This window comes from Cyprinus carpio, chromosome A4 (genome assembly GCF_018340385.1).
Source record: "Cyprinus carpio isolate SPL01 chromosome A4, ASM1834038v1, whole genome shotgun sequence".
Lineage (NCBI taxonomy): Eukaryota > Metazoa > Chordata > Actinopteri > Cypriniformes > Cyprinidae > Cyprinus > Cyprinus carpio.
In genome coordinates, this window is record NC_056575.1 from 10,526,251 (window position 1) to 10,537,067 (window position 10,817).

General features: G+C 38.0%; 1 pseudogene; it reads left to right on the forward strand.

The window, feature by feature from the left end:
• Positions 1–3,504: 3,504 nt before the first annotated feature.
• Positions 3,505–10,583, forward strand: LOC109093746 (annotated as a pseudogene).
• Positions 10,584–10,817: the final 234 nt, after the last annotated feature.

Genomic DNA, 10,817 nt, shown 5'->3' on the forward strand with positions numbered 1-10,817 from the left:
TAATCAATCTTTGGCATCTGTGTTAAGCTGGACAAGTCAGATCCCTCGCTTTCTCCAGTAATAAGCGCTGCTCTCTGGAGACTGGAGTCCATAGAGACAGCAATCAGAAGAGAGACAGTCAATACACACAACAATAGTGGAGGTTAACAACACTCATGACTGTTTACTCATATATGATATCGTTTTCTTAGACACTTGACTCATTGTAGTCAACACTTCCTTTATTCTTTTGCATGAAATGGAGAATGATGGTGAATTAACGGAGGACCAGGTGTATAAATGCCTGTCCAACTTGGGACAGTCGGCTACAGGACTCCGGCACACATATGCCTTTCTGTGCCCGTGAGTGACCCCCACAAACACACACACACACACACACACATTCACACACACACACACACACACACACACACACACACACACACACACACACACACACACACACACACACACACACATTCATGTTTGTTTGTTTTATTGTGGGATTTCCATTGACTTGTATTATTTTCATATTGATTTAATATTTTTTATCCATTAAACAAAACCCTCACACAAACCTTTATGCATTAACCCATTTGGCCAAAATTTACTTTTGAGTTTAAATAGTCTAAAAGAAGGCTGTAGTTTACACACTTATCAACTGTAAATGAACATACAGCCTGTCTTGATTTAATGCTTATATTTTGGCTTGCGTAAACAGTCACATGACCATTTTTGGTACTGATTAAAGGAACAGTTTACCCAAAAATTAAAATTTGCTGTAAATTTACATCCAAGATATAAATGAGTTTGTTTAGATTTGAAGAAATTTCGCATTACATCACTTGATAACCAGTGGATCCTCTGCAGTGAATGGGTGCCATCAGAATGAGAGTCCAGACAGCTGATAAAAAGCTGATGATGGATTTGTTTATTACAAACACAGCTTTTCACTTCACAAGATGTTTATTAATAGACTGGAGTCATGTGGATCACTTATGGATTATTGTGATGTTTTTATCAGCTGTTGGGACTATCATTCTGACGGCACCCATTCACTGCAGAGGATACTTTGGTGAGCAAGTGATTTAATACTATTACATTTGTGATAACAGTAGAGCGCCATTTTGAATAGTAGCTGAAATGATAATATAACAGATTAATTTTTTTATAATTCCCCTTTTCCCCTCAAATGCAGTACATGATAATAAAAAAATATGAATTTATATTTTATTGATTTTAATTGAACAACAGAAGTTTTTGATAATTTTTTGATATGCTAGGTATATGATAGGTATAAAACACATACAGTCACTAGATGTTTTGACAGTTTAACCAGTTAAGACATCATTTAGTATGTTTATTAAGCTGATTTCTGTTGGCTGGTCCCCACAGTGTGAGTGGATAATGTTCCCTTTTGTGGGAACATTTGCTCCCCACAGTGTGACCCCTCCCCACACACACCAAACACACACACACACACACACACACGCACGCACACACACACACACACACACACACACACTCTGAGACTGTTACTTCTCTATGCAACAATTGAGATTTTCCATATAAAATTTCCAGGCTTATGCGACAGAGCTCCAGGGTAGACTATTAATATATTTTTCCGGAACCACTGATTTTGTTTACTTGCAAGACTTCGCTGGAGAGAGAGAGACAGAAGTGGCCTCCAAATTAGTTTACATCCTTTTTCTAATGCGTCATACTCTCCTCTAGTTTCAGGGTTTTACCGGATGACATTTTATTGGCACCTTAACTGAATTTCTGATTGTGTTTGGCCACAGGGGCGAGACTTGAAAAATGTCTCCATTTTATGCAATTACATCAATCTACAAAAGCTCGAGCTTCCCTACAATAAAATCAAAGGTAGGTTTACACCAGTTTAATGTTTGTGTTACAAGAAGACCATATGGTGAAATTAAATTTGCTGTCATGTTTCAGACCCCCTCATATTTGTCTTCCACTAATGTAGATATTTGCTCTAATATCCTCTTTTTGAAAATGTTTGCCGGATTTTTTTTTTTTTCATCCGTGCCCTTCATGGTTGCTTGGTAGCGGGATAAATAATCTCAGCTGTGCAGATGCTTGTCATCCATCTTTCTCTTGCTCTTTTTGCCAAATTTTTTGTGACTGCTTCCCACAACCAGCTCACCGCCAAAAAATCTCAAGGTGATTCAATTTACTACAGACGGGATAATGTGATGTCATGTGAGGTTCAGCTCTCTTATGCAAGAGTGAATGAAGAGTAACTTCACTGGGTCTCAGAGATGTTTAACTGTTAAAGTTAGATGTGTTTTACCTTTTTTACTTAAAAAAAAAATACAGATTTTACTAATTTAAGGAGGTTTATTGTAATTTAAATGGTTTAAAATTTTCTTGTCATTTTTAGGTTTGGGGATTTTTATCGATGTTTGTTTTTTATATACTGTTCTTTTCTTTTTTTTAATGCAGGAGGTCAATTTCTCACACAACCAGATGTCAGTACCAACAGGTTTGTTGAGACACGGACAAACAGAAGTGTTAATTAACCAAACTGTTTCACTTAAGTTGATGTTTGGGTTGTTGTGGTTCCTCTGAGGTTCTAAATCAGACTTGAGGGGGTATTTCAGTTAAAAGTTCCTACTGGGAACTCAGAATTTCAGACTTCCGAGTACAAATGGAACACACCATTGCATTTGGGATTCGATTAGAGCAAGATAAGTGGGTGCCACGTACCAAAATGAAGTTAGTTGGTTGAAAAATAGGGATTGGTGACATCAACCAAATAGAAAATTACCAGAATTTTAAAGAGCATGCACTGATAAATAGCAATATCACTAAGGCCAAGGATGCCTAAAAGTAACTTGGATGATTCATGTTGACAAAACTATTGATTTGTTAAAAGCAAGTGTATGAAACATTCTTTGACTGTGCCTTGCTGTTCAGATAATTCATTTAGTGCCATCAGGGGGCTGGAAAAATGCAAAAGGCTCTCACACCTCAGCCTGGCCCATAACAACATCTCCTGCATTAGGGGTCTGGACCACCTGCCCCTCAGAAAGCTCTGCCTGGTACTATCAGCCCTCTTAAAAACAAACACACACACACACACACACACACACACACACACACACACACACACACACAAACACACACACACACACACACCATTTATTTCAGCAACACCTATTTAACACAGCGAATTTGTTCCCGATGATTAATAAGTGCAGAGCGGTATAAAATACGAATGTATTTCATGAAATGAATAATGTTTGGGAAAATGTGTCATACTCTTCATGATGGGGCCTGTTGACATATTAGTCTGCTCACCCATAGTATCACCCCATAACCTGTTATCCTCTTCCAGATTATGTTGTGTCAACACTTTACCACGCTTTCTGTCTGTGATAGTGTGGGCAACACTTCAGCCTCTTGTTTTGGCATGTCCTCCTGCCGTTTTGATACCGCTGACAGTTATTCTTTGTTCCCAAACCATCCCCTTACTGTATTTTTCAGACAGTATGCATGATGAAGCGCCGACCTTTTCAGAAAATAGGACAAAGCCTGGTGTTGAAGCTCGCCATATGGCAGGCCAGCGTGCCACCAGATCTTTGCCACTCAGCTGAAGGATGTTTATGCTGTTCATTATCAAAGAGATTCTTCATTGTCAGCAGCGGCGCGTTCTTTGGTGTCCACGTCCCCACGAGGCCAAGCTGCTGGCTTGAGAGAGCCTGGACCCTGTTTAAAAAACACACCCTCTCACACGCTGAACCTGTCAAACCCCCCCATTGCTCTGAGACCCTGAACAGCGTGCACCTGTCAGCCTATTCTGCTCACACCCATCACACTTTGGATCTGGATCTTCCAGAGCCCCTTGTGGTTGCCGTCCCCTGCTGTTCTGCACCAGGCATGGGGGTATTATAAGGGCAAGGCTTTGGAAGCTGGAATCTTTCTAGCCCTTGTAATAGGTTACGGGTCAATTTCACTCACATAATTTTTTGAGTTGCTTGAAATGCTGGTTAACCTAGAATGTTTTTCCTTAAATGTTGTTAGTTTTTGCTATTTAGGGTCATGAACATGCCTGCAAAGTGTCGACACACTGATGGTTTGTGGATTGTGCGTGCAAAATTTCTTCATTTGTGATGTTTTTGCGGTCAGTTTAACTGCAATCATCATTAAAGACAGCTGCAGACTCCTTTTTTTAATTTTGCTGTGTGTGTTCTCAGCTACAGACACTTTTTTTCAAATGTTTCAAATGTTTAAATAATAATTAAAAAAATGTAGAAAATTAATTTCAATACTGTTTATATTATTAACAATTTATGAAAAAATGTAAAATACAGTTTTTTGGTAATATGGGGGGAAAACATTTCATGTTAAATATTTGTGTATTCGCTCACCATTTCTTTCTTTCTTTCTTTTTTTTTTCTTTTTGTTGAATTTTATTGAATCAAGTGGGTCAAGTCAATCAAGCTGACCCCGACCAGTGTTATTTTTTATTTTTTTGTTTGTTTTTTCCTTTTTCATTTTAATTTTAAAGTTTAGTAATTTTGTTGTCATTTTATTCTTAATTATTGTTTTTTAACATGTCTATAGTTTCTTTTTTTCTGTATTAGTCTGACTTTTATTTTATTTCAGTTAACATATATTTTATTTCAAGCAACAAAAATATATATACTTTTTAGTTTCTGTTATAACCATGAGCCCAGCCATAATGATTGTACCCTGATTTCAAACCTAGTACAAGCACTAGGAAAGTGAGGTGAGACAGGCGTAGGCTGTACAGAAAGCCTTTCATTCATTGATATGCATGCTACATCTTACCAGATGTTTGCCCGTCAGTCCTTACCCCTCAGCCTTGAATGACCTGAGCTCACCTGTCAATCACGCAGCCACAGCCAGGCAGAAATGGTACATGACTCTGCAGATCATGTGCAGGGCTTTAGAGTTACTGTTCTTTACGTCATTGAAATGATAATTGTATATGTGTGTGTGTGTGTGTGTGTGTGTGTTTTAAGAGGGGGAATGTGATACAGAAGATTGAGAATCTTCAGACTCTACGCAACCTGCAGGTTTTGGAGTTGTCCTGTAACTGGATTCAAAGCCTCTCGGGTCTCCAGAACCTCCATCTCCTGGGAAGCATCTAGTAAAGGAGCTGTCAAATTCCTGTCATATTATATTATGCAGATGGCTCTAAAGTTATACCTCAGAGCATAACAGACCAAAAGGATTCAATTTAACTGTAGATGGTTAGAAAGATCTAAAATCTACCAGAAAAAAAACAGTACCTTAGAATGGTAATATATACTCTTAAAGTACCACTATGAACTGTTAGGGGTAAATAAGGTACTCAGACCTCCCTTTGAAGGTTCTGCCCCGGTGGAAAGTTGTTGAAGTTCTGAGAGTTTCTGAGAGTGTAGATGTGGCATCAGACTAGATATTTCACTCAACAAATAATTCTCTTTTTTGTTTTTTGTGTATCAGATCAGTGAGGTAAAGAAGGCTGCACATTTGCATGACGTGATATTGTTGAGAGGAATGAATCTCCTCAGAAACCCAGTGCTGGTGAGGGCACCAAAAACATCTGAACACCACAACACAGGTAACACTGGGCCTAATGTTACCTAGTAACATACCTAGTATTGCCTCCACTATCTCGTATAGCTCTCAAGTGTTGCTATATAAGTCCAGTGTTATTGATTGTTAGAGGCTGGAAGGAAGCCTTTTGATATGTGATTATTACCTTATGCCTCCAGAGCAGAGAAAGAGACAGAGTCAAGTTTTACAGATGTGTGTAAGCATTCTGTAGACGCAAACATTCCTTGGTTCTTTTCTCTTGGCCTGTTAAAGCAAATAGAGTAGAGGATTAGAGCATGCTTGGGCTTTGTACTGATGTTTTAAAACCATCTTGACCTGATATGTAGAAACGTATTTGAGAATTGCTTTGTTTGAGCAAAAGCTTGACAAGTAGTGACTTCAGCATTGCAGCGGATAAATGGACCCAGCTCTAGTTAAACACAGGGGTCAAAGGTTTGTCTGTGTGAGAAGAACGATGTTCTCTTGCAACCCAAAGGTCGAGAGTTCAGGTCATTTTGCAGTGAATCTTTGCTGAACATCCATGATGCCCAATTAAGAGATGAATTTGAGCTCAGTGCCATCATGTTCCATTTACAGTGTCTTTTTCAGTTTTATTCTCTCACTGTCAGGGTCAATTCGTCCAGACGATGCAGTACAGAGGACATTGGTACGGCCTGTCGCAGGAAACTATTGAGCGTGTGGCTTGTGAAGGTCTGGCCGGCTGTGTGCATATGGAACAAGAGGTATGGTATCAAGAAAACTCTGCCTCTGCCCCACTTTTATTGTGCTCAACAGATGACTGTGCTGAGGCCTACCGTACTCTAAAACAGTTGGTGAAGGTGTACCTGGGTCTAGAGGAGCTTGGAGAAGGAGGTTACAGCACCTCCACAAGTAAGCTTTCACAGTCCCATTTTTGCCATATACTAAGACCCAATTTTGTTGGCATCTACAAAACAACAGACTTGGACTAAAGGCCACAGAACTCCCAATTTGATTTCATGGGGCCTTTACATGAAGTCAGTTTTGTCTGCGGGGCACTTCGACAGGATTATAAAGAATATAGTTGTAAATAGCTGTACTCAGTGTGAGGCTATGGCATTTCACTGCTGCAGCCACAGCAGACATCTGTTCACGATGGCTGAGTGCCCTAACGACAACTCTATTGGAAACTCAACTGGTGAGTTACTGGCAGCCAACACGACAGAGGCCACTGACCTCATGGACTCCTACAGCAGAAACTACCAGAACAAAATCCATGCCAAAATGAGCCCTCAGCAGACCCCTGCAGTAAGTCAGAATGATTGATTCTGTTATTTTTACACCATTATTGGCTTGATATAATCCACAGAAGCTAACATGGTGAGGAATAGCAGATAGGGATGATATGAGCAGTCACACTCATGCATTTTGTTGAACTCCATAGGAAATGGCTTCCGATCACAGAGGGCAGCAGCTGATTTGGGAAGCTCTGAGTGGGAAGAGTCCTGGTGCTTATGCTGAGCTGTTTCAGAGGTAGTATAACTCTGTACATTACCCAAACTGATTGTGACTGACAGTGAGACAGAAGATCACTTATCCAACCCCAAAATATTGGCTTGGTCCAAAATCTGGTGAGCTGCCATGCTTCAAAAGTGACTGATTTGTAATGTTTTTCATAAGCAACAACAACTCTGCACAACACACATATAACGATTTCAGTAGAATTCTATTTCAAATAAATGTTCTTTTGAACTTTTTTATTTAACAATGAAGCCTAAGGTTACATTTCATGGTTATGACCAAAATATTAAGCAGCACAACTGTTTTCAACATTTATAATAAATGTTTCTTGAGCAGCAAATCAGCATATTAGAATCATTTCTGAAGGATCAGGTGACACTGAAAACTGCTGTAATGATGCTGAAAATTCAGCTTTGCCATCACATGAATAAATTATATATTTAACTAGACAACCGTTATTTTAAATGGTAATGATATTTCACAATATTACTGTTTTTACTCTATTTTTGATCAAGCAAGATTTTAATTACATTAGAGACTTCTTAAAGTACATATAAACTACAAACTTGAAATAGCTTGCTTAAAATAGTTAATTTTTAAGTAGCTGAAATGTTTTGTTCTGATATTTCAGCACTAGTGATATTTCAGTGAAGTTTCAATTATGTTTTGTTTATAAACTATTTAGCCATTTGATTTTTTAAGTAGCCTAACTGTATTTAGTTTTACAAAGCTACATTTAAATGGCCCAGATTTGTAACAAGCTATTTTTTTGTATAGAATGCCTAAATTTTGTCTTCTCAGCAAAAAGCATCACCACAGTCTGGTGAGTGTGTGTGTGTTTATAGTGCTTTACTGATACTATACGTGTGTGTTTATGTGTGTGTCACAGGAGTGCACCCACAGCTCCATCATCATTAGCCTCTCAAACCCAGCCTCCACCCGGCCCCTCTTCCTCAATGCGTCCTGTTGACTTCAGCGTTCCTGACCTCAATGAGGACAGCAGGTATGCCACACACACCTTGACATTTTCACCCCTGACCTCTGGCCCCAGAGCAGCAAAACAATTAACTTTTTCCCAAAGTCCTCTCCTTGTGTACATAATTTCCCAGGACATGTTTTATCTTGTAGCCTATCCCTTTATGTTTATAACCTCTACCACCATTTTACACACATCCAGGCTCAAATATCAAAGTTTTCATCCTCAGCTCAAAGTTAAAGCGTTCAGGTAGCTGACATGCCACAGGCCATCCGGAAGATGTATGTATGTGTTGGTGCACGTAAATGCAGATTTATGACTGTCGTTGCTTTTGCCTCTCCCGTGTTTGAGCTCAGGGACTCTAAACAGGCGAGGAAATACAAGACTGCTCCTGTGAAATATGCATGTCCGCAAGATATTTAAATACACTGTAATTTAGCTCATTAAGAGGAATCCTGGGAGACTTTCAGAGCTGACTCGCCTGCGAGGTTCACCACCGCTTTGCTTATTAGCTAGGAAAAAAAAATGACAAAACTAATGTGCTAGTCCAAATTGTGTTAAACAGTGACTTTTTGTTTCTTATCTGCTGGGAAAAGCAATATGCATTTGGAGTTTGTTACTTTGCAATCTAGTTATGAATTTTAATGTGCTCTTTATGAAATCAATTGAAAATGCAGGCCATGAAATCATGGGATACTGTGAAGAGACCATTGCCAACTCTCAAAAAAAATATATGATGCCAATCAAAACTTATTAAAACCTGCTTTTAATGGGTGTCTTGAGATGTTTGTTTATTCAGCACTGATGTGTGTGTGTCTGTGTGTGTGTGTGTGTGTGTGTGTGTGTGTGTGTGTGTGTGTGTGTGTGTGTGTGTGTGTTGTGGAACAGAATGGAAGTCCATAGAGATACACATATTTTTGCAAACTAGACCACACATATTTTTTTTTTTTTTTTTTTTTTAGCTGAACTGAGGATTGTGGCATAATAAGAAATTTGTTTGTTTGTTAGTTAATTCAAAATTGCAGTCAAATTAATTAGACTACTATTCACTATTTTTGTGAAAGAAAAATTAATACTTTTATTCTGCATGAATTCTTTAAATTAATCAAAAGTAACACTAAAGATATTTATAATGTTACAAAATATTTCCTTTTTGAATACATTTTCTGTTGAAAAAAAAAATATAACATTTTTCACAAAAAAAATAATAAGCAGCTGAACAACATTCATACAACAATAATAATAAAAATAAATCTTTATCAAGAAAATCAGCATAATATTAGAATGATTTTGAAGCATGTGTCACTGAGGACTAAAATATTACATTTAAAATATATTCAAACAGAGAACAGTTATTTTAAAATGCAATATTTCACAGTACTGTTTTACTGTATTTTTGATCAAATAAACTTATTTCAAACTTATTTCAACCCCAAACTTTTGAACCATAGTTTACCATAGTAGATGAACACCTTAGATGATATACTGATGATGAATTTATCAATTAAAAAATAGGAAATTACATCAATATTTGCTGAGAAAGATCATTTAAGACATCATTACATTATTGTGGAAGTTAAATTAAGTATTGAATAGACACAATGTGAAGTGAATATATTGCTTTTATTGTGTCTATGTCATTGATCATAAGCCGATCACTGACTTAGCAAACTGGTTTGATGTTGTAACTTTCATTTTACTTTCTTATTCTCTTGCTTTCTCTCCTTTTCCCTCACTCTGTCTCAGTTCGGAGGAATCTCATTCAAGATCTCACCAGTCCACTATCAGCACAGAACCCAACCCAGGGATAACACACCCCAGGGATCAGACACTGGGTCAGGGCCTACATAGAGCCTTTTGATATGTATATGTTGGGACAGGACTGGGACTCTCTTAGAGGTGAAGAGCATTTTCCTCTCTGTGGTCATGCATTACACATTTTTACATCTAGTTTGTACATTCATAATACGTTTACGTTTTAGAAGCTGTCTGTACATAGATATTGTACATATCTATTTAGACGTTTGTTCAAATACCTATGCCTACTCATGAGATGATCTTAGATTCTAGTTTATGTGACTAATGCATATCTGTTTGATGTCTCGCAGGTCACATGGATTCTGGTCTGACCCCTGATGCACCTCGGTCAGTCTCTGAGCGGGTCTCCTCAACACTCCCCTCCTCCCCGGGCCGTCCAGGTGCCAATGTTAAACCAGTCCTGCCAACCATCCCATCTGGAAGAAAGACCAATGATTCTGGGTCAAAGGAGTAACTGACAGTACAGAGAGCAGAACAGGGTATAGATACAGTATTTGCACATCATGTGAGTGTTAGTGGCAAAAATCTTTTTTTGAAGTTAGTTTAATTAACCCCTGAAGCTTCAAGCCAGCCATTCAATAAATGACAACGGAGGGAACAGCTGTGTTGAGTACTATGAGACAAAAGCCAGTCAGGTCATTGGAAAATATGGAGATTCCCATCCCTCATCTGTGTCCTCCAGTGTGAGGCTTATCCGTCATTAGCAGATCTAAGCTCTGGAAACAGCCCGAAGCCCTTCAAAACACTAGACAAAGCAAGAAAGCAAAAAACACACCACGGATTTAAAACTTACCATTACAATGTTCATGTTAAAAAAGAATCACTTTGAGATAACGTTCAAAAGTTTGGATTCAAAAGACTTTTTTTTTTTTTTTTTTTTTTTTTACTTGGTTTATTACGTTTTTTTGTTTTTGTTTTTTAAATAAGGTTTTTATTTAATAATGTTTTTAATAACTTTTATTTACCAAGG